General features: G+C 41.9%; 1 pseudogene; it reads right to left on the minus strand.

Annotated features, from left to right (window-relative positions):
- LOC149142498 (ABC transporter G family member 42-like) overlaps positions 1–26,042 on the minus strand; it is a 67,891-nt pseudogene that overhangs the window by 22,356 nt on the left and 19,493 nt on the right.

Raw genomic sequence — 26,042 nt, forward strand, 5'->3', positions numbered from 1 at the left:
CTTATCGATTCATTGCACTAAGTGATATAAGAAAATCCATGCACATGAGTCTGTAATACCTTAATATTAGTCTAAGATCTCATTTTTAGATCACATATGGTTATAGTGACAAGTAAAGCCTGTCTTGTTTAACAAGATTTTCTAGATTCCAGTCTTAAATATTTCTTGGAGAGATTAAATGCCCGTGAATTTGAAATAAATAAAAATGCTAACCTCTAGGGAGAATAAATCCTCCAAGCATGAATATAAGTAGAAGAGCTATAAAGCCTCCAGTATTAGCTAAGATCATTGTCCTGAAAATTCCTGCCATAAGACGGAACAGGGACGATGCCATCTGATGAACTAGGAAGATAACAAGAAATTGTCGAAAGAACCTGCCAGGGTAGAAAGATGCATGTCTTTTAAAAGGAGCAAATGCAATGAAAATATTAAGCTTCCATAACTAAAGGAGACAGTTTTGATAAATGATTGATTTGCAGATACTACCTGCTAGCTTCAGGGGCAAACCCAATGGTATAGTAAGTTATCAGCACCCAAACTCCAGCCTCCACCACTGACATTGGAATTCTGAGTAAAAAGGTAGGAATAGTGAAGGCCCATGCAAGATAGAACAGTAAATCTCGTTGCTTGAAGAACACGGGAAGCCTGACAATTGTCATGGCCAATTCTGCAAATCCATTGAACATGTTGGCAAGGAGGCTGAAAATAAGTGCTCCAAGGTATATATTTGCATCGTTTCGGGACTTATGATGCATTTTAGTCTTCAAGAATACAGTTGATGTAATAAAGGCTCCAACTATAATCTGCAAAGTGAAATAATTCTAGACAACAATTTTGCTTGTCTACTCTTATTGTGTAATGGTTTATGTTGCCAATTTCAGTCTCCCTTCCCTACAACAGTGGTATGAGAACTCAACTTTGCTCAATTATGGTGAAGTTTTAGTGTGATAGCATCTAAGATTTGTTTTGAGGTTGGTTCTCTCTTTAACTGATTTTTTGATTTTGTGTGTTGTTGTTGGCATTACAGATGTGCCTGATACTGCACTGATATTGAGAAAGCACACCCTTCCAACGAAGCTATTTTCTTGCCTGTTATTCAATGAATTAGAAATCTTCAATCCTTGGGATCAGTTGCCATTTGCATATGTAAGAGACATGATGACACCCAAAGTGAGGATTGACATGTTCGAATCAGCCATTTTTAATACAATAACAAATGAATATCGACACTCTTACAAAGTCAATCGAAGCATTTTCAAATAGCCTCCTTTGGACCTGCAAATTTAATCGAAGCATTTTCAAAGAGCCTCCTTTGGACCTACAGATTTCTTTGGGTTATGAATCCAGAGCCTGTAAATCATATTTGGATAGAATGTGGGCTGCATATTTTGTTTGATTGTATTAATTCATTTCAAATTTGATTGGCTGCTAAGATTACAGCTTGCAGAAGCTATCAATTTTTTAAACTGTGAAGGGTCATGAAATAACAGAATATGGGAGGATCCATACCTGCAAATTTAACCAATCCATGATGTTGATGGATGCCATGGGTGTTAATTTTGTGCTAGATTGGATTAGATGAGTGATTTACTTCTCAATAATTGAAATCATTTTTACTGCCTCTGCCAACATGAGATGATAGAGACTGTGCACCTATATCTAATATGTGTATTGCATTTAATGGAGTTGATAGAGACTGAATTCCTTTTCCATGTGAATTCCAGTGGTGATTCTGGTTATACCGGAAATGAAGGAAAATACAATGAAACGTGCTCTTCTAGACAGTTGGTATCCAAATTGGGTGTACGCCATGAAAACATTTTTAACTCAAACAGAAACAAAGAATTTTTCCAGGTGGCTCTTAGTTGTCAACGCAATCCTAAACTGAAATTTGGTACAAGTTGTATAGGCTTGCATGTGCACCATCATGATAGAGCTTTTATTAAAGGAGGTGCGACATGGGACAGATGTTGATTGTTACATTTCTCCATCTTATTTAGATTTTCCTATTTCTATGTCGCCATTGCTCCTCAATTTATGCCTTACAGCATTTCCTTTGCAACATTTGATGCAAATGCTAGTATATGTTACTATTACATTAAAAATGTACACATTTTGTTATAAAAATATCTCATAAATTATATATTCAAAGCTTTTAAGATTTATTATTTTATTTTATTTCTTAAACATGACATTGTTTTAAAGATTTTTCTTTTCAAAATTGGCTCATATGACATTTATCATTTTAAATTTAAAGAGAACACATGGTTTGAAAAATGCCTCTTGTATTACATTCTTGCTTTGAACTTTGTATCTACAAACACATTCCTAAAATAAATTGAATTTCTTCCCTTCATGCATTACATTCTTGTTTTAATTTTTGTAGAGAGAGACAAATTTCTAAAAGAAAGTGAATTGCTTCATATATCATTTTAAAAGGTAAAGATATAAATTATTTTTAAAATTTTCTAATACAGAGAAGTTTATTACTCTTTTTCACATACTTTTTACAAAATACTAGTTACCAAGTTCCATACTCCAACATATATTAGCGCTCACAAAAATCCCTTGGATATGCAAGGAAGCAAGGAGGAGAAAGGATATATGTATTGGCCCCAAGTTAAGGCCAATCTAATTTCATGAAAATTACAATCCTAACATATAACTTGATGACCATATCTAACTTACATGTAGACATTGCTTCTTAAAGGATTTTCATTTATCTTGTATGTAATGTAGACTTGTTCTAATTAACCTCCATGGAGTTGATACACCACCATTTTGTTGAGAAATCTAGGGGCAACTACATTAGATGATTTCTCTTACTTTGATAACTGCTTATGATGTATTTTTACTTTACTTGATTATCTTCTTCTTTCACTTGATTATAATTAGTGTTCTCATCATCAAACAACTACCAAAAAATAAAGAACAATGAGAAAAGAGGACATAAGATATAGGCGATCAGCTAGGGCCAAAACATTTCCTCTTGAGAGGAAAAGCCACAAGAATTATTCTCTTCTTATAGAACTTCAAATGATGAATTCCAAGACCTATGACCCTTGACCAAGACCAAGTCAAACTTCTCCGTTGAAGAATTTTCTTCTAGCAAAGTCAACCCAAGTTAAGTTAGTTTCATAGTTGTTGCAACTCTCTTCTTCGACCACAACTTTGGACCTGCAGTTATGACTGCAATTTTGGCTACTACAGAAACGTGTGAGAGAATATGGTGATTTTGCCCTTTCTCTCTCCTTCGCTTGAGATGGCTTCTTCTCCTAAGTAATTTGGCTTGCAAAGGTGTTATAGCTCCAAATCTCACTCTTATGGTTTGTGATGCTGCACTCATGGCCTAGGGCAACCCCTCCTTCCAGACCTGGTCCTAAAATTTAAAAAACAGTGTTTTATCCCTTATATGCGACATTTCCCTGAGTTAAAAGCGTGTATACGTGGGTCTGTGTATACCCAACCTGCGTATATGTATTAAAACACTTAAAAAAATATAAAACTCCTTATTTTCAGGCGGAGATCGCAGGTTTTACCTGCTGATCACCTGTTAGTGCCCGTGGCCCAACTGTTCCCAACCAACTCCCAACTAAAAAGCTACTTTGGGAGAGGTATAAAAAGACCTCAAAGGGAAGGCCTAAAGGAGGAGAGAAGAGATAGAAATGTTATTATGCTGAGATTTTTCACCTGACCAGGTCTGAAGTCCCTTGTGCCTTCTGCACTTCCCCCATTTGTACAGGAAACCCTTGTTTCCTTGTGTGTTGATGTTCATCCACCATTTATGACATCATGGAGTGAGTCATGGAAGGAGTTTGTTAAAGGCTTGAGGCTGGAACGGATCCGGAAGGAAGCTTTGCTTGGAGCCTGCTGAAGGTGACTCAGGTGAAATTATTCCTTTTTATGTACTTTATTTGTCTATAATAAAAGAAACACATGTCTTGGTTCCCGATATAAATCTTCTTTATGTTTATGATATTCATGTTTAGATATCATATGTAAACGCTTGTTTTGATTTCATAACTAACTACCTTTATTTATAACATGAAGATGGTTTCTTTATAAGGTTTTGTCCATATATATTGTGTTCTTTGGAATTGGTTGTTTTGCAGGACAAAAAAGAAGAAGGGAACTCCAAGAAGGGTTTGGACCCTAAGGACCTTCTCAAATGTAGGACCTAAGGTATGTACCCTTTATAATAGAATTTTCTTATAATAGCATAATGGCTGTGTGAATGTGTGTTTCTTTGAATAGACAACTTTCAGTCTGTTAGGGTTTCAACCCAAAAAGCCCTAGGGGAACATTTCCCTCCAACAAAATTGGCGACTCCACTGGGGACAACACTCTTGTTGTTCCTAGTTTGGGTGTTTTCAAGCCAATCAGGGCTCAGCTGCCTTGTCTGCTTGTTGTTACTGTCTGGTCTGTTCTTGAATTTGAAGTTTTGCCAGTTTCTTCAGTTTGTTTTTTATTTTTCTTGAAACCTTTTATATACGTTGTTTTTCTTAGTTACAGAGGCGTATGTACGCATGTTTCTTTAAGTGAACCCGCGTATACGCAATTTTCCTTAGTTACAGTAGCGTATACACGCAATTTGTACATAAGTACAGTCGCGTATATCTTGCAATTTTCAAGATTTGTAAATCTTTTTGTCTCTGAAGGTCTGTCTAGTAGTTTGAGTCAATCTGAAACAGTCATTTTCCAGTATCAGTTGTTCTTTTTACAGCGAGCATCTTGTTCCGAATTCTCTATGATTATAAGGAGTATTGGTCTTGTTTTTTGCTATTGCAAGCGTCGTCTTTTCTTGTTCAAGCACACAAGATTTCTTGTTTGGAATCTTGGCTGCTCTGATTCATCAGGGTAGGGAGATTGATCTCAATCTTCGTGTCAAATCTTGCTTTTGGTGACTTTTTGTTTGCTTGACAAAACCGCTTTTGTGACCATCCGCTTCTTTGTTTCATGAAAGTTGTTGATTGACACTTTCTTGAAATTTGTCTTTTTGATCTTTTTGGTTATTGTTGCCAAAGCTTTCATTGTTGCTTTTGATTGTTAAGAGCATTCTTAAACACATCTCTTTTTGTTGAGTTTTCATCCATTGTGTGGTGTCAATTTGCAAAAGTGTTTGTTGGCTATTCTTCAATCACAAGTTTCAGTGTTGTTGAGAGCATTTTTAAAAGACTTTTTTGTTGTTACTTTTGAAGAAAATCTTTTTGAAAATCTTAGTTTTGCTTTCTTGAACTTGGTTTTCATTTGGTTTCCTTTTAGTGAATGAAAGTGCTTTATGTTTGTCTTAGAACTTGTTTTTAGTGTTTAGACGAAATGAATGGTAGCATCCCATATTCCATCTAGACATTTTAAGTGGCAAGATAAAGATTGATAAGCAAGCAACTTTCATTTTTTGTTTTAGAGTAGTTTCGAATCTTGCATTGGCATATATTTGTTGCATTGGGATAGATTTGCATACCCTTTTAGGCATACATAGCTTTGTTAGCTTTTGTGAGTGTGAAGCGTGAATTAACAAAAAGAAAAGAAAATTTTGTTTTATTAGAAGTTCCTCTGAACCCTATAGAAATTGTTGTTCATCGAAAAACGAAAAAAAGTGCATGTGCATGTAGTTAAGTTTTTATTAATTTCTTTTGCGTTAAAAAACACCACTAGTTTCACTTCCGTTACCTTGTGACTTAAAAAATAGCCTATTTTAAAATCAAGCGCTAACTAAAATTCACTAGAACTTTTTGTTTAAGTCAGTTACACCAACAATTTTAGGATCTTAGGGCCTTGGATTAGGCGAGTGGAGAGTTAACTCTCCAAGGCCATTTAAACATCAAACGTAGGAGTCTGAATAACGAGTGAAAATCCAATAGCGTTAGGAAGACCAGGAAAGCTCCGGATCTGGGAGTTAAGCACGAGGGTCTGTGAAGACAGGGAAGAGAGATACCCCCTCTCCTACTTGTCCGAACTTACCTCATGACTGTTCCGCCTGGCTTCTGTGACGAGTTGGTATCCATAGTTGCTACTCCTAGGGATCTACACAGGTGGCTGCGGAGGGGAATCCCGTGGCACCTGAGGTTGACGTTGCATCACTCTTGACAGTACTACTGGAGGGCACCCTTGCGAAGCTTGGGGGCTTGCACCGGCGCAGGTTGTTGTTAGGAGGTCAGCGTAACTTCCTCTGATACCTTCGCTGATAGGACTGGGCCCTCATCATCCCAGACTATCTTCGGAAGGCCCCTTAATTCACTTTCTTGTATTTTGGTGTCCGGTCCTAATCACCCGGAGCGGAAATACTTGGAAGTTGTTTGACTGGCTGTTATCTTTAGGGACTTTATAGTGTGTGCTTTGTGCTCTTAGTTGGCCTAGCTTTCAATTTTTTGAGTCTTTAGTTAGATCATAACAAAAAATTCAAAGTGGCTGACCGATCTCCCAGACGGTCTCGAAGACTTCGTGGTCTTTCACCACCAAGTTTAGAGCCTTCTCCTAGAAGGCGCAGAGGTAATACTACTGGTGGGTTTCGTCCCATGGCAGTTGACACATCGGGGATTGATCCTCCTCTCGGGGGCATTAGTGTTCAAGCAAGGCCTGGCACTTCCGAACAAGAGAGGGACACTCCAGTCCTTTCTCGAGTTCTCTTTCAAGCGGAGAATAACATAGAGGTAGAAGAACTCTCAGAGTCGTTAGCGGCTCCGAATTCTCCACTACCATCTAGTCATCTAGACGTATTACAATACGTTGGGACTCCGACGCATAGACCGTCAAGTCCAGGTTACGCTACGCGCTTACCATTGATGACCACTACTGGAAGCATGGCTTCTACAAGTGCTACGACTATGCAAACTCCAACATCGGTGCAAGGGGGAGGAACGATTTCCATCTCCTCTGCTTCCTTGTTTGGATATTTTGCTAGCACATCTTTAGTTGGGTCTACCTCCATTCCGTCCACGAGTGGAAATGCCCAAACCAATGCTTTTGGTACTGGATTCTTCCCATTTGGCACCCACTCACAAGGTATTCCATCGGTTTCGTTTAGTGCCGCTACGTCCATGATGGGCGGATCGGCTTCATTCCAGGGTTTTCCTTTCGGAAGTGCTCATATACCACATTCCAACCCGACGATAGGATCCATGCCTTTTTCTTCTGTAGGACAAAGCAGTAATCCTTTCCAAGGTTGGACTAACCCTGGGGTTAGTGGCGCGGGAACTGGGAATCCGTTTATCAGCCAACAAGGGAATAGGCCGTACTCCACGGTTAGTTCGTTTCAAAGTATTCCTCCCTTAGCTTTGGCTTGGAATCCGTATCAGGGGTTATCAACTCCTTATAATCCTTTAGGAGGAAACTTTGCTGGTTATGGAGGCTTTGCGGCCGGAGTTGGTCAAACTCCGAATTTTGCTGGATCACAAGGCTTGCCTTTTGGTTCAACCAGTTCTACTGGTTACTTCGGGCAGCCTGGTGCCTTCCAAAATCCAGGCCAATCTTTTCAGAACTTTGGGAGTTCTGCCCAGTCTGGGTGGAATCCCCAAGGTCCTCCTAGGCTTCCGTTTCTGGCAACGTTGAACTTGCCAGATCTCTCTAAGTTAACAAACGATCCAATCAAGTACAATCCGGCCTGGCCTCCGGTCCCAAAAAAACTCCCTTCGGACATTCCAAAATTCGAAGGGAAGAGTGGTGAGGACCCAGGCGACCATGTAACCACATTCCATTTGTGGTGCTCATCTAACTCCCTTATCGATGACTCGATCAGGTTGAGACTTTTTCAACGCACCTTGACTCGTAATGCGGCCAAATGGTATATAGAGTTTCCAGGGGGCAGCTTTACATCTTTCGCTGACTTAGCCAATATTTTCTTAAATCATTTCCAGTTGCCTATCCGTTATGATGCCGGAACTGAACTTCTGGCCACTTTTCGTCAGGATAAGGCAACTCACATTTCTGACCATATTCAGGAATGGAGACGGAGAAAGAGGTTCATTAAAGTCGAAATCCCTCCGGAGTACTGTCTCGAATGGTTTTTGAAATCTTTACAACCCGAGATCTCCAAGGATGTCTCCATGTCTGGAGTCTATTCTAAGGAGCAAGCCATTTTTAGGGCCCAGCAATTAGAACTGATCTACTCTCAGTCTGGGATCCTACAAAGATACTTGCCAGATGCTCTTGGGTCTAAGGTTGATATAGCTAAGTCGAAGCTAGGTCCCCACACGGATGGTATCGTTGGGTCGGTAGACACAACTACTGTGAACTTGTTGAACCAATTGCAGCAATTGTCCTTACAAACTGCTTCTAACAACCAAGTCACATCGTCTAATCCCCCGGCTTCCCAAAATTCTTCAATTAATGCCGTCCAATCTGATAACCCCAAAGGAAATCAAAATTCCAATGGGAAAAAGAAAGGACGAGGTAAGAAAAAGAACCAGGATGGGAAGCCTGATGCAAATAAATCCGGCAACAATGCTGGTGGTGGTAGAAATGAGTCTAGAAAGAAAGTCAAGTTTCCATGCAAGTTGTGCAGCGGAGACCATTTAACTCATCTCTTCCCTAATATTGAAGACGCTCAGCGCTTGTTAGGACAGCAAGGGACTTCTAGTTCTCAGGCTGTGTTAACAAACCCTTTTCCCCAAGGGCAGCAACTTCTTGCTGGCACGAGTTCAAATCCTGGTACCTCCGCAGGGGGCATCAGGAAGGGGAAAAATCATCGAATGTTTTCATGATGGGTTCTAACATCCATGTGACTACTCGGTCACGTGATTACGGTGAAGCCGAAACTTCCAAGGACAAGACTGTTCCCGGAAGTACCGACCTTCATATTGAGCGACCGCCTGTCAAGACTATACCACGGATACCGAAAGGTTCCACTAAACACGCGACTATTAATCCAAATGCTAGGGCCACCCAGAATTACTCCATTGTGAAGGATTTGGCTCAGAGTCCATGTGCCATGTCCACTTTAGAGGTTCTCCAGTCATGTCCGGCTCAGTGAAGTGCTTTATTTTCCGCGATTGGAGCAGTGGATCCAACTAACTCTTTAGTGCTCACTTTTGACATGTTAAATGTCAAAAAGTGACTCCCTCATCATATGGCTTTCCAAATAAAGTCTACATACCAGAAAATCAACATTTTTCGTACCATTATAGATGAAGGAGCTTCCACGTGCGTCATGTCGATGTCATGCTGGAAGGCTATTGGATCACCTTCGGCTGTTCCTTCACCCACCGTCTTGACTGCATTTGATGGTCATTCTCATAAGCCGCATGGGATTATCCCGGCCTTTCCTATATGTGTTGGGGGGAAGGTCGTCAATATTGAAGTCGAAGTCATAGATGCTAACCTAGACTATAATCTCCTATTAGGAAGGAACTGGGTATACGAAATGGACGTCGTTGTTTCGACTCTGTTTCGTGTCATTTGCTTTCCTCATGAGGGGAAAATCGTTAAGGTTGATCAAATGGATTATTGTCCAGTCGATCCTCAAGCAAGCTCTGACTCTACTGTTCCTTTAGTGGATAACCCTCGCCCGCCTACTGAGAATTTAGGAGTGGGAATGTATTCCTCATTGATGGGTACCTTTGATCTTCCCTCTCCTTTCGCTAAAATCAATGCCATTTCATCATCTAAGGAGTCTCCTCGAGAAGAGTTCTTCCGAACTCGTTATTTTTCAGACCCTTGGACCTTGCCTTCACCTACGACCACATTAGTTGAAGGACAAGTGAATGGAATGGCATTCCCTATATCTGCAGCTGAGCTTAGATATCAGTCTATCGTAGACTCTACAGACAACCACTCTGCTCCTTTTTCCAAAGAGGAGTTAGATGGTGATGTGGCCCCGGTTTGGAGCCTTGATTCTACCTCTGATTTGGACTGCTTAGATTCAATTTTACCTTCTGAAGAAGCAATCCTCGAAGTAATGATGGGTATAGATCGACCTTGGGAAGACTTACACCATCGTTCATACTTTCTTCCTCCATTGCAGGAAGTAGAATCTAGATTCTCCGAGCTCTTAACTAGTGATGTTTGTACGGTGTCAAACCCTTTGGCTCCAACACACGTTCGTGCCGAAGGTAATATGTCGGTGATTTCAAAAACAATACCTATAAACATCTCTAGAGACCCTAACGTGATCGAGAATCTCTTCATCGGAATTGAATGTTCCCCTGAAGAAATTCAAATTTACACCGACCTATTTAAGGAATTTCGAGATGTATTTGCTTGGTCTTATGAGGAAATTCCTGGCATTGATCCTTCTATAGTTCAACATGAGATCAAGACGTATGAGAATGCCAAACCGGTTCGTCAAAGGCTTCGGCCGGTTAACCCTAGGAAAGCAGCAACTATCAAAGCTGAAGTTGAGAAGCTGCTAAAGGCGGGTTTCATATACCCTGTTCCTCTTACTGATTGGGTTTCTAATCCAATCCCTGTGGATAAAAAGCAAGGAACAATCCGAGTATGCATCGATTTTAGGGACTTAAACAAGGCTTGTCCGAAAGATAATTACCCCACGCCATTCATTGATCAGATTATCGACGAGTGTGCGGGTAATGAGATTTTTTCCTTCATGGATGGTTTTTCAGGTTATAATCAAATTTCTATCCATCCTGAAGATCAACATAAGACATCCTTTATATGTCCCTGGGGTACCTTTGCATATAGAAAGATGCCCTTTGGTCTTAAAAATGTTGGAGCCACTTTTCAGTGGGCCATGTCATATGCTTTCCACGACATCAAACATGTCATCGAGGCATACTTGGATGATCTCGCTGCTCGTTCTCGAAAGAGAACTGATCACCCTAGTCATCTTCGATTGGTTTTCGAACGATGTCGTTTTTATAAAATCCGGTTGAATCCCAACAAGTGCGTTTTCGCAGTTACGTTCGGTCGGTTGTTAGGGTTCATCATGTCCAATGAAGGGATTCGGGTTGATCCCTTCAAGGTTGAGGCAATAGTTCAGTTACCTACCCCGTCCTCGATTTGACAACTTCAAAGTCTTCAAGGGAAGGCTAATTTCTTAAGACAGTTTATAGCAAACTATGCCGAGATCACTAAAGGGTTCATGCGTTTGCTACGGAAAGGAGTTCCATTTGTATGGGACGACTTTGCACAGCGATCGTTTGATTCTTTGAAAAAGGTATTAGTCTCTGCCCCGCTTTTGAGTCCACCGGATTATGGTAGAGACTTCCTTTTATATCTCGCTACAGCAGAATCAACCATTGGTATGGTTCTCGTTCAGGAGGACGATGCTCTCACCAAGCATGTGATTTATTATTTGAGCTGAGGCTTAATAGGTCCTGAACTTCGCTATTCTTCGGTTGAGAAGTTGGCCTTGGCAGCTGTCCATGCTGTCCAGCGGCTCCGTCATTATATCCTGCTACGCAAAACTTTTGTCTTAGCGGCAGTCAATCCATTTCAATTTGTCCTCAGTAGGCGAGTGATTGGGGGCAAATATAATTCGATGGATAGTCATTTTGCAAGAATTTGATCTCGAGTTCTTGTCCGCAAAGTCTAATAAATCTATGGTTTTCGCGGAGCTAATTTCTAAGCTACCTTGTGAAGAGGATACTGTTTATGAGGAAAGTTTTCCCGACGAACATTTATTCCTCATCTCTTCACTCGACCCTTGGTATGGAGATAACATTGTCTATCTCCAGACTTCGAAGTTTCCCTCTACTTTCTCCAAGGATGAACGTCGAAAATTACGTCACCTGGCTAAAAACTATGTTATCATTGGTGACACATTATACCATCGAGGGGTTGATTCAATCCTTCGACGGTGTTTAACCTAGAGGAAGTAGAGTCAGTGCTCAATGACTGCCATAGTGGAGCTTGTGGTGGTCATCTATCAGGGCTTGCTACAGCCCAGCGCATCTTACATGCCGGCTATTTTTGGCCTTCACTCTTTAAAGACTGTGTGGAAGCGGTCAAACGTTGTCACCCGTGTCAAATTTTTACTCGGAATATGCGCGCGCATCCAGCTCCTCTTTTTCCCGTTGTCACCGTCGGTCCCTTTACTAAGTGGGGTATTGATTTTACGACTTGTAATCCGCCTTCAGAGGCGGATCACAGGTACATTATAGTGGCTGTAGACTACTTTACAAAGTGGGCTAAGGCCATGCCTACTTATAAGAACGATAGTGACACGGCAGCATTGTTTCTTTTCAATCAGGTTATCTCAAGATTCGGTATCCCGAGAGAGATTGTCACTGATCATGGCAGTCATTTCCAGAATCAAATGATGTATGAATTGGCTCTCAAATTAGGTTTCCGGCAGGAGCATTTGTCTCCTTATTATCCTCAGGCCAATGGACAGGTCGAGGCAGTCAATAAAACTCTTAAGACGATTCTCCAATGGACAATCGATCCAATTGGCACGTTATGTTGTATTCGGCTCTTTGGGCATACCGAACCTCCGTGAAAACGGTTACTGGTTTTACACCTTTTTAGTTGGTTTATGGGATGGAATCTATCTTTCCGGTTGAATGTGAAATTCCATCTCTTAAATTAGCTATTGAGCTCCTTCCAGAGACTTCGAGTCTCGAAGAGCGCCTACTTCACTTGGAACATCTCGATGAGCAGCGTCGAGATGCCGCCACGGTGAATGAGGCTCATAAGAAAAGGGTTAAAACGCAGTATGATAAATCTGTCCGTCCTCGAGTCTTTTCTGAAGGTGATCTTGTCCTGGTCTATGACCAAGATAAAGACACCTTGGGGGCAGGCAAGTTTAATCCTATGTGGTACGGTCCTTTCATTATTAAATGAGTTTTAGAAAAAGGGTTGTATGAGTTAATAGATTTTGAGGGAAACAAGCTGGCGGAGCCCCGAAACAGGCTCTACTTAAAGAAGTACTTTGCTTAGTTTTGGCCAGGTAATGGCTTCTTTGTACTTTATGTATATTTGTACATATATCATCGAGAGTTTTTTGATATCAGCACTTTTTGGTCTGCTGTGGCAGGTGTTGATGGATGACTTGGTCTATTTTGGGTTTGCCGATGGTGCTAGTCGGCACACTCAGAATCTCGCTTCCGCAGCTTGGGTACTCTATTATCCAACTGGTCAATTGATGGTATCAAGAGGCATATGCATCGGTCCTGCTTCAAACAATATGGCTGAGTATACTGCCGTTATCAATTTATTATCCGAGGCAATCTCTCATGGGATCGACTCGTTGGTAGTGTATCTTGATTCTCAATTGATAGTGTCTCAATTAAATAACATTTATCGGGTAAGGGATCCATCTTTATATCACCAGTATTTAAGGGTGAGGTTGTTGCAAAGATCATTTACTTATATTAATTATTTTCACATTCCAAGATCTCATAATTGGTTAGCTGATTCTATCGCTAATCAGGCATTAGACTGGCACATCAATCATTCATCACAATAAAATCAAGCATCAAAAAGTCAAACTGTATATATATATATATATATATATATATATATATATATAGATATATCATAAAGCGTCTCGAGTGTACATATGTGTGTCCAAAAATATACAAAATTGGGACTCAAATGCCCATAATCATGTCCGGCATATCTAATGCCCCGGCTCAGGATGAGCGGCCAAGTAGGTAACTATCGCATTGGCCACACGCCGAAAAGTGCGAACCCAGTCACGTGGCATGCCAACCACATGACGCTGCATATCCTCAGGAAGGTCCTCTATGGCGGCCATCGGTACTCGGCAGCTCAGTCTCGCCAAGTGTCGCTGGACGTTGTTTAGAGTCCGTTCTGTATCAGCAGCCGCCTCTTCGGCTCCTCGGTCGCGCCGTCCATGCCGCAGGAACCCATCTGGTCGTACTGGCCCAATGTCTGGAACATGATCATCATATCAGTCATTTGAATCTCATCAAAAATATTTTTCAAAATTCATCATTATATTTGAAAAATCCAAAAAAAAATCATAAAATTAAAAAATTCTTACCAATCTCGCCCCATGCTGCATTCGGTGGTAACGCTAGATTAGGATCTCCTCGGAAATCCAACCCAGCATAGGGGTAGTCATCCACGGCGATGATCTGCTGATCCCACTAGGTGAAGAAGTCATCGTCGAAGGCAGTCCTTGGGACCTCCCCACCCCCCAGATGTTTCATCAGATCAGCCCACCAGCCCATGCGTGGATCGCGTGGGGTGCTGACGGAAACTGATACCCTGGGGCGGAGTGCGGGAACCTTCTCGAAAAAGAAAGTGCACAGGATAGTCCCATATCCAAAGTTTTTGGTCTGTCCCCTCCTGATAGAAGTGAGCTGGCTCTTCATGTTGGCCAGAAGAGGAGTACACCAGTCGAACACAGTAGTGAGACAGTCAACTGCCACGCTCATGGTCAGCCGTGATGCCTGATGCAGAGAGGACGATCCATTCACTTGAGCTATGGTGAACAGGATTATCCTCAGCGATAAACTCGCCACATGTGTGATGGAAATCTGGCTCCCAACCTTCTTGGGATGTCCCAGGCAATATATCTGTACATAGTCCTCTATCGTGAGACTACTCCGTGTCCTGCCCCGGGAATGTACTACCTCTCCCCTTCGGGAAAGGCCCGTGATGAAATAGATATCCTCCACTTCTACCCTGAGTGGCATCTGATCAATCATAAAGGCTTCCTCCTCGACGTCCCAATAATCAATGAGCATCTCAAGCAGACGTGTGTTTGCTTTCATATTTGGAAATTTGAAGAATTTAAGCAAACCGCATCCCCGTAGGGCATCTAAAGCTTCTGGATTGTTCATAACTTCATTATCCACCGCTGCGTGCTCTCTTTCACGCCACGTGACAGGCATTCTGAGAAAAAAATGATTTGTAACCGTTAGTTTTTGTTTAAAAATTGTTCGCGGCGTATACGCGGGTCCCTGTGCACACAGTCACGTATAGGGCCCGCGTGTACGCGGGTTTCATATTACCAACCCGCGTATACGCCGCGGAGAAATTTTGGGCAAAAAATTCAACAGTGAAACATTAATCAAAAATCTTAAAACCAGTCACAATCAATTGCAAGCTAAGTATAAGAGTTACCTGGAGGTTTTTGACGAATTTGAACGGTTGAATCTGGCTATGGGAAGTTTGCTCCTTTTGCTCCAAATCCTTTGCTCTCAAACTCAAATGGTAAAAATGGTGAGTCCAAAATCTCTTTTATAAGTTTTGAAAATGCAAAATTTTTTCAAAATTTTATTTTGTTTGGCCTCATGTGACTTTTAACTTGGGAGCTTGGAATGTCGAGATTGGTTTGTTTTTCAGGACATTTTGGACGTTTTTCAGTTTCGAGACGGTTCCATGACTGCTGACCCGTCATGGCAGGTATCGTTTTCTCACTGGCATATAGGTTAGGGACACCATTTTTCCGTTGCATTATGCATACTAGCCTCCATTTGCTGATACATCTGCCATAGGGTCGACCCCATCGTGTTATGGTTTGTAAGCCATCTTCACTCACCGATTCTTTAAATCATGACACGATGGTAGAGCCATCCTTTACATGGGCATCGTAGTTAGCACCTCACTGACATTTGTTGCCCATGCTGCTCTGATTTGAGTAGGCTCGAGAGTCCTCTATAGTCCCGCCATGACTTATTCGTTGAAGACTCATTCCTCTTTACTTCTTCGCTTCGTTCTGGCCTTATACCCTAGAGGCTCCTTTGTGTTGAGTTGTACTACTGCATTGCATGTTGACCACTTGCACCTTTTGGCCTAGAGCCGGCTTCACTTGGACTCATGTTTAAGCCAACTTTTGACCATGACAACTACAAAATCAACCTTGCATACCTTTGACTTCTGCAACTTGACACACCTTGACCTGTGGAAGGAACACACCTTTGAGTGTCACTGACCAGTTTTCAACTCCCTGCATTGAGCATAGGAACGTTCCATTCCCAGGAACTAGATCATCTGTTTCACCGACACTCGTTCTTTCCACTATACCATAGCATTCTTTTATTCTTTTTCAAGCTTAACAGAGAAAGACAAAAAAATTAAATATTCCAAAAAAGAGCGAGAACGGGACATTATTTCCATCTATTGTTGGCAGCTAGAGTCAGTCGTGTCACCCTTGAACAAAGCACTCAAAACAAAGTCTCCTCCGTTTGGGCGGGATTTAGTTTGACTTAGGTACGCCTTAACCTTGTTATTGAGTCAGTTCTCCCCCGATTGGTTATCTCTTCCAATCATATGGAGGGTTCATTCGTGCCTCCTGCATGACGAACTTATACAGAGTCATCATATGCTGCCACATAATCACATTGAGTCGTGCTTTTGTTCAAGGGAAGTTAGCCTGAGTCGGCCTTTCTGCGGTGTCTCTTGACTCATTTTTCAGTCGGCCATCCCTGGTTGTCAGTATCATGTCTATCATCACATCAGCTATATTGGTCCTTTACTCGTGCCGGTTTGAGAAGGTCCCCATTGACTTCTTGCTAGCGGGTCTTGTCCTTATCGACGACGACACCTTGCTCTGAGGACAGGCCTAGAGCTGCACCCTGGCCCTATTTTCATTATTGATAGGTCACCTTGTGCTCAGCATTGATCAGTATCATGGGTCTTTGACTGAGTGGTTTCCCTTGTGTTCGACATCAGCTTACATTATCACACATTGGGATTTGTGCAGTACCTTGGTTTCCATTTGACCCTATTGGTGGATACATCGCCTCTGTGTCAACTTTCATTATTGGTTGGTTCAAAGGGTTTCTGTCGTGCGCTAGCCACATCTTGTGTACGCCGGAAACATACTTCGGTTCGGTTACTACATCTCTTTCGTCCGATTCCTTCCACATTATTGGACTACGGGTTACACTCGCGCTAGATTGATGAAGGATGCCTTGCCTTCCTTCTAGCAGATCTTTCCCTATCGACTCCGACTCATTGCTCTAGGGCAAAGATCTAGAGTCCATTTGGCAGTACCTTGGGGTTTGCAATCATTAGTGGCAGATCCTTCACTATCGACAGTGGGAAACCATCATTGTCTCCTGATCGATAGATTCTTACGGGTGTTCGACTCCAGCTCATCTATTCACACTTGTTAGATTGTACTGGGTACCTTGACGCTCATTATCATTATCGGTGAGTAGTCTCGCGTTTGTTAACGGTATACATCAATGGCCGGTAATCAAACGATTTCTCACATGGTCGACTTCAAATAATTTATTCCCATGGTGTAGAAATGTACCACGGCGATCGGTGAAGACCTCAAGTTGTATCAACATTCATTGGTTCACTTGACAGTTGCTTCTGTTGCTGCTAGTTGATACCACTCCACCTTATATGTTGCAGTCAGTCATGGCGACATTCTATATGCTGGCACCTGAGTTTGCAATGTAGTACCATCCTATTCCATCATGTTCAGTTGGTACCTTTTGGGATCAGTCTTTGATATCAGTGATCCATTGCATCTTTCAGCATCATTGACAGTCTTATACGTGATATTCAGACATGTACTTGTTCATCATGATCAGATGATCCATTATGTATCTTCCAGTCATTTATACTTGTATACTTAGTGGATCCGCTTGTACTTGATATGCGGACATGCTTTACTTTTTCTGAGCATGGGTATGCCCGCGTCAGACAGTGTTTCTTTCTGATCTCCTTTGGTGGCTTGGCAGGTTGAATTCTGATGAAGTCCTCCTCAGTTTTTGACAGATTTCCTTTCCATGTACTTGCATAATACATTTCGGCCATCATGTACCCCTTCTAACCTCATATATTAGGGGGCATCTGTTATAGCTCCAAATCTCACTCTTATGGTTTGTGATGCTGCACTCATGGCCTAGGGCAACCCCTCCTTCCAGACCTGGTCCTAAAATTTAAAAAATAGTGTTTTATCCCTTATACGCGACATTGCCCTGAGTTAAACGCGTGTATACGCGGGTCTGTGTATACCCAACCCGCGTATATGTATTAAAAAACTTTAAAAAATATAAAACTCCTTATTTTCGGGCGGAGATCGCGGGTTTTACCTGCTGATCACCTGTTATTTCCCATGGCCCAACTGTTCCCAACCAACTCCCAACTAAAAAACTACTTTGGGAGAGGTATAAAAAGACCTCAAAGGGAAGGCCTAAAGGAGGAGAGAAGAGAGAGAAAGGTTATTATGCTGAGATTTTTCCCCTGACCAGGTCTGAAGTCCCTTGTGCCTTCTGCACTTCCCCCATTTGTACAGGAAACCCTTGTTTCCTTGTGTGTTGATGTTCATCCACCATTTATGACATCATGGAGTGAGTCATGGAAGGAGTTTGTTAAAGGCTTGAGGCTGGAACGGATCCGGAAGGAAGCTTTGCTTGGAGTCTGCTGAAGGTGACTCAGGTGAAATTATTTCTTTTTATGTACTTTATTTGTCTATAATAAAAGAAACACATGTCTTGGTTCCCGATATAAATCTTCTTTATGTTTATGATATTCATGTTTAGAATTCATATGTAAATGGTTGTTTGGATTTCATAACTAACTACCTTTATTTATAACATGAAGATGGTTTCTTTATAAGGTTTTGTCCATATATTGTTGTGTTCTTTGGAATTGGTTGTTTTGCAGGACAAAAAAGAAGAAGGGAAATCTAAGAAGGGTTTGGACCCTAAGGGCCTTCTCAAACGTAGGACCTAAGGTACATACCCTTTACAATAGAATTTGCTTATAATAGCATAATGGCTGTGTGAATGTGTGTTTCTTTGAATAGATAACTTTCGGTCTGCTAGGGTTTCAACCCAAAAAGCCCTAGGGGAACATTTCCCTCCAACAAAAGGAGACTTCTTTTAGAGACAAATATCGGCTTCCTTGTGTGACTGCAATTTGATACTTGATGCAGCAAGATTGTTGCCCTAACTTCACACGTGTGAGAAAAGAACCCAAAACAACCCTTGAAATACTTTGATTTATCTCTCTTCTTGTCTCCTCCTCCTTCGCTTGATATGAGACTTCTTCTTATCTTGTGATCGAACTTCTTGATGAATGATGGATGGTCTCCAATGTGGTCAACTTCCCACTTATATATAGGCTTCTAGAGAGCCTCATTAGGCTGACATGGCATCTCTAAGAGGTAGACTTCACTATTTGATAGGCCGACTTGTTGCTTGCACATTGACAAGGCCTTGGAGGTTCTTTAACTGTAATTTTGACAAATATTTTTTTCTTCACAATATACAACATGCCCAAAAGAGTCTTCCATACATGACAATGACTCAATTTACTTATTGACTTAATGACAAGCCCAAGAAATACTCAATCGGTGCTTGACCTATATAAAGATAACCTTGAGCATGAAACCCATGCTTCAAGAATGACAATAATAATTTTATTTTTCTCTTTACATCAAATACATAAAATCATGATTACATATGTCATTATGAAGACCGAACCTATATACATATTTCAACACTCCCTCTTAACTAGGGAGGTATTCATAATCCATACAAGGTACTTGGACATTCTCATACTGAAGAATGCTCATAAGAAAAGTCAGATTGGTAAGCCATCTCATAAATATCTCATTGCATCTCATCATACCAACCAGTATTGTCATATAGCAAGACCTTAACTAACAACTCTGTCTCTCCACAAGATTAGAGCATAATGTTGGCGATACCAATGATTTATAAACACCTAAATCATTGTCTCTCAAGGCACATACCCCACCCGAGTGTTCACAGGGTATGTCCTTTTAGGAAAATTCTTGTCTTAGCATAACACATCCTCAAGGAATTTCCTCTTCGACTACTCTTGCTTATTGGATTCCCTACCACATCCTCAAATAGTATCAGAATCAATTTTAGATGCTTACCCAATCCTCCATTCTTTCTTCATAACATGAATACAAGAATGATGTGTCTATCTTTCCCTCTCAATTAGGGAGGATACACTCATTCCTATAAAAGGAATATACTCAAGCTCCCTCTTTAGCAGGGACTTGCCCAAACTCCCTCTCAACTAGGTCCTTGTTTCCAGTAGCAGCTTTCTTCTCTTTGGTGGAGATCATGGTACTATCAACTGCTTGTAGGTATCCTCCTTTTGATGTCATGAACTTCATCTTCTTCATTATGGAGCCTTCATCTTCTAGATCGTCTTTGTAGGGCATCGACCATCCATCTCTTTCCTTCAACGAGCCATACGGTTGAACCAATAGTCATGTCATCTTTCTCTTCATCTGAAAGTGATCTTTTAGTCCACATCTCGCTTTTCTTCATACAACTACATATTCCAAGTCATGTTTCTCTCAGGATATTCCATCCAATCACATGAGTGCTAGTTGTAGTTGACATCTACAATTCTCTTTTGGTAGCCCTGCAACAACCCAACTAGATGATTTCAAAAAGTTAAAATAAACATCAAACCAAAGTTACCTTTGTTAAGATGGCATTTTGTCATGACATCAGCTTTTCCTGGCATCAACATCCTGCACATGTATTAATCCATCTCCAAGATATTCAATATCAAGGATCTCCTTCTTTTTCAAACTTTATCAGGGTCTTCATACCTTCTCCATGGAGATGTCATAGATAATTCTTCTAGTTATCAGATGTTGATCACTTATCTTATCTTATGTGACAGTGGTTGCATTTTTCATGAACTCTTCTTCATTTCTTCACATATAGCTTCCCCGTGAACTTCTATACATAGTTCCTTCATCATAGGAGTCATGATTGTAACCCACCTCATATTCTATATGAGGTCATATTATGTTGATTTCATCTTATCAATATGAAGAAGAGTTCAAGGCACATTATCTACATGCCTTCATGCTTCATTCTAATGGAAGATATCCTTCTTCTTTGATCATGCTCATGAAATAGAGAATTCAACCTTTCTATATGCAACCATATGATGGCATGACTTTATCTATCAAATATACATACATACATTTTCCTTCTTTTGGTCATCTAGACTTCCTTCCAGCAAATTCATTTTCTTGCTTGAAGATGAAAGTAATTTAAACAACTTCAACATGTTGCACATATTCGTCATCATACCTTACTAGTGGATCCCACACAAGGTGGACCGTAGACTATCAGAGATACACTTGCTTCTTCCAAGTGAACCTTCTCATAAAGATTCCAATGGAGGATCTTGGTTATCCTCGTCATGCAAATTATCCTTCCTAATGATGATAATGTATGATGAATTATTTATCTTTTATTATGCTAGATGACATTTTCCAATCAAATATATTGCTACTTCATTTTCCCTTATATGCTTTCAATGGAGATGCTATGAGCTACTTTCTTTCTATGATGACTGGTATAACCATGTAGACTTTCTACTTCAACTATAATTCCATGCATCCTATCATTCTTGTGATGATTCTTATCATGATAGTTATCATGATAGTCATAGTAGAGATCTTTCCCTTCCTCCTTTGATTTATTATTTTCAAGTTCTTCCACTTCTTCGGTGATATGGGCTTCATTTATTTCCTTTCTCTTCTTGTTGTCCTTCTTAAGTTTGGGACAATTCCTTTTAAAGTGCCCATATTTGTTACATTCATAGCATTGTATCTTTGACATATCGATTTCTTCTTTTTCTGAGGACTAAAATTTCCAAACTTTCCTTTTCTCCTAGCCATGGTAGCATATGCTTGACCTGGTTCATTTGATCCAACATCACTTTTTTCCTTCAACATAGTTTCTTTAATCTTACATAATGACCAAAGTTCACTGAATCGAGTGGTTTCCTTCTTTCCATAGATACTTGATACAAGCTTGCCCCATTCATCAGGTAGTGCATTGAGCACAACGGTGGTCATTTCTCTATTGGATATTATTTCCCCTAACTCTTGAAGTTGGTCTCTTATTTATGAAATCTTCATAAGGCATAAGGCTATCCCTTCTTCCTTTGATACTTTCATCTTGTAAAGGTTTGTTCTCAATGATATGACTTCTCCTGCGGTGCTTATGGAGAACAATTCTACCAACTTATCATAGATTTATTTGATTTCTCCAACTTTGCTACATAAGGGATGAGGGAATCCCCGATTGACTCTATAAGGATTCTTTGAGCCCTTATTTCCCCTTTCATATAATTCAATAGTTCTTGATATTCCTCTTGTGATGGTTTAGAGATTGAACCCTTAACATGACCAATAACTTCATTCTCTATGAGGATGTTGGCTTGAGGGGGCTTGACCCAGGTTCAGCATTAGTTAGCCAAACAAATCCCTACACTACTGGCCCTTTCGGCATCAGCCCGCGGAGCCCGGACTGAAGTCTCACCCAAAGTAGTATGGAGGGATGTTGGAACCAAGTTTCTGCACCCTTGAGATGGTTGTGATGTCGCTTTATTCCAACTATACCTGCCTTCGTGCAGGTTGCTTATCCCTCTACTCTACCTTTCAGTACCTTCGCGAAATGTTACAATCGGCTTCTACGCAGCCCTAACCAGGGGCTGAAGTCCTTTCGCGTTGCTAGGGCAAACTAGGATAAGTATCTTACTTATCTTATTAATAGATATTTGTTAGCTTCACGAAAACAGATGTTATTACTTGCCTTCACTTAACCAATAAAGTTATACACATTCGCACATCATATAAGCATTAGAAGTGAAATTCATACCTAATATAACATATGCATAAACAGGAAATAAAGACGCAGAAATGATGTAATACTTCTCTTTATTAATACTTCCAGATAATTACAAACTCGACTCACCCTGTGCACTCAGCTGTAGGGGTCCACGCACTCAGCTGCAGACTTCTATGCCTCTACGAACTCAGTTGCAAAGCCTCTACCTACGCTACAACCCAAAACTTAGACTTCTACTTCAGAGCTATCTCTCATACATCATTGATATCCATATGCCTTTAAACTACTTAGAGCTTAGCTCTATTTATACAATCCCATGGTCTGTGGACCATGGGTAGATCTTTTATAGCCGACATTACATTATCAAAATAAGGGCAGACAACCCTATGACTCTTTAACATCTACACGCTCTGCGCCCACAAAATGTGGAGTCATTACATTGGATTTACAAAATTGGACCAAAATCTGGGCTCTAAGCCCCAAAACTACCCTTAGGAGATCTTGCACCCAACAGGCCCCCAACACAAACATCATGACTCTCCCTCGAGTCACTCTGCAGGTGCAAAGATCTTAGCGCGAAGACCTCCTAGCTCCGTTTGGATCGCCGCAACTTCCGCAACGCACTAAGCAGTCGCCTGCTGGACGTGTTCCACGCATTGTTTGATGATTGTTGCTATTGAACTGTTGCCCTGAATCCTCTGTTGAGTTGCTTACAGTTGCATGAGCTTTTCTTCAATGGAGGTTGTAATTGTATAAGCCTCGTGGATCCATGGTTGTAGGCCCGCTTTCAAGACCGCTTCTTTGTGCCAAGCGGCATCCACCTGTTCCTTGAGCGCCTTTTCCTGTTGCATCTGTGTAAGCCTTTGTGTAAGGGCAACCGTCTGCGCGGTCCCTTTTACCTCATCGTATTTCTGTTGCAGCTCGTGCGCCTCTATCTCTAGGTGCTCTATGTTTGGGTCCTCCTGCAGGGTGGTTAGGACCTCGAATGACTATTCAAATAGCTTCATGTAGTATGTCACTGCACTATTAACCGTCGCCATTGTTGTTGTGACCATGGTGGTACGTTGTTCTCTGACCTCTAAAGGAGCTGAAGGCTGAGACTTCAACTGCGGTTCTGCGATCTACAGGTTCAGATCCTGCTGAACCCTGGCCATCTCTGCTCTTGTGTCACGCACCACTGTGGCTAACTTACAGACGCACACCTCCACCGGTTCTTCTGCCTGAATGTCCAAATTCAGGACTATTCGGTAGGCTTCCTCCATAACCTGCGTTATCTATTTGTTATACTCCACTGCCTCGTCGCGTTGTAGGCCCAACTGCTCAATGTTGGTGCATTGCTCACTCATTACCTGGCCCTGAGTTCTGCGGTGACTCCATCCTGTAAGAGGTAGAGCGTCTCTCGAGGGAGCACAACCATGTTCAACCCTACCCCTTTCAAACTGCTCACCATGGGTCTGTCGACCTCCTGCTCTGTAGTAAGTGCCCCATCTGGTAGCACTATTATGTTGGTCACCCTTTGTGCGACATCTCTTCGGCAGCTAAAGTGTCGACTACGAGGCTAGTGGACAGTGTGCCAACCTGTGGAGTGCGAACATGCAACTCCTATATTTTTGTCCGGAGAGGCCCTAGTACCAGATGTTGTTGTTCTTAAAATTGTTGGAGGGCCTCCGTGGTGACATCCCTCACCGTTTCGTCGATATCATTCAGATCCCCATCAGTGAGGGTGATTGGGTCGAAAGATGTCTTCGATGCCTTTGTTTTCTTTCGCGGCACTATCTGCTCTCGTGGTTGCAGACTCTTGAGCTGGGTGGATGTTGTCTGTGGGTTCGTGCCACCTTGTCCTGTATCTATCTCTGGTTTGGGCGAAGGTGGCATTTGTCCTTCACGCTCTTCCTCTCCTATTTTCTGTTGTTTCGCCAACTTCGCAGCATCGCGCACTGCCTAGGCCTTAGCCGCTGCTTCTTCCTTTCTATGCTTCTCTGCCAGGTGTGCCATTCGAAGTTTTGTCTCTTCCTTCTTGCACTGTGCAACGGACTTGTCTATTTCCACCATGGAGCCAGCTGGAGCGCGCCACTTCGGCGGCCAAGACTCAAGGACTATGAATATTACATCGTCGGTCGCCAGGTATGGTAAATCATGCCACGTCTTCATAGGGTCCTTCCTCGCCCTAATGAAGACATGGTGGAAGTCTGCTTTCAACTCTGCAAAGCTCTACAAACTGTTGTAGACTGTGGGCGATAATCGCGGCTTGCAATTGATCCTCATTTGGATATTCATCTCCATTAGCACCCAAAAATCTTGCTTTCTCTGATACATTGCGCATCCTTGGTCACCCACAGTGAAGCCTACTTCGCTGCCTCTGGAAGGTCCGGCACAACCGAAGGGAACTGGATATCTTCGAGAAACTCCCATGCCACCAGTACTATCGACAACAGGACCCACATGTAGTGAAACATTTTTCCCTGCTCCTGTGCCTCGCGACAGTTCGCAAGGAACTCACAGCATAGATAGTTTTCCCAGTTGAACTGGACTCCTTCTGTGCATTGGGCTGCTAGTGCAACCACTAGTGCGGGAATCTCATCCCCGCGGCACTTCTGCATCAATTTCCCTGCTAATATTTGTGTCGTGACCTTGACTGCAGGGTTGTTAATGCTAGAGATGGCATACCCTCGCTTCTTCTTCTCCAGCTTGAACTTCTTCTTCATCGCTTCCGCGAGGGCCAACTCACCACATTTTCCCTCTAAAATGTTGGTTGGATCCTCCCCTGAGCAAGGTAGCCATGTAATCCGGTGAATCAGATGGTTTGTGATGGGGATGGGCTCCTCCAGCCACAAACACCCATCATGCACCAAGCAGAGCAGCTGCCTGATAAAGAAAATGGTCACTGGGGCACGATGGTAATGCGACACCCAAAGTAGGTTTAGCAACCCGGCTTTCTCTACACCTTTGAGCCATTTGCACGGCTCCAATTCAATCATTCCAGCCGTCACGTCCATCTTTTGGCGCATTAGCTTCGCAGTCGCTAAATGCGGGAACTTCTCGTGGTCTGTGAGGTCCCAATCTTCAAATTTCAACACAGGAACCCGCCCCAAGTGCGGTCCCTCAAAAATAATATCATCTGGGAGTAGCGGAGTTTGCAGAGAGCTCTTGCTCTCATCTATATCCTTCGACACCTTAGCTTTACCCTTGTGCGGAGGAACATATTCAGGTAACCAGGTAATAGGGTCCGCACCATGGGTTTCAACTTCTATCTCTACATCCTCCTCATCCAACATGATTTCTTCAAATTCTTCTTCCTCTTCGGCCACCAGATTAATGGCCTTCCCCTTTTCCTGCAAGGTGAGCTTGGTCCTCTGTGGGTTTCTAGGCAAGATGCGCACTGGGATCATGGCATGTTATCCTTCTTAGGTCTCGGTGTGCGAGATGATTTAGGGACCTCTATTATCGCTCCGACGCTCTCTGGGGCTTCTACTTCTGTAATTTCTTGTGCGGCTTCCATGGGTGTCGACATCAGTCTTGTTAGAAGGTCCCGCGTCTCCTTTGGAAATGTTTCAAACACTCAATTTGCTC

The sequence above is a fragment of the Pinus tabuliformis genome, chromosome X, assembly GCF_031772625.1.
Source record: "Pinus tabuliformis cultivar Carrire ecotype Pingquan chromosome X, CPIR1, whole genome shotgun sequence".
Taxonomy (NCBI): domain Eukaryota; kingdom Viridiplantae; phylum Streptophyta; class Pinopsida; order Pinales; family Pinaceae; genus Pinus; species Pinus tabuliformis.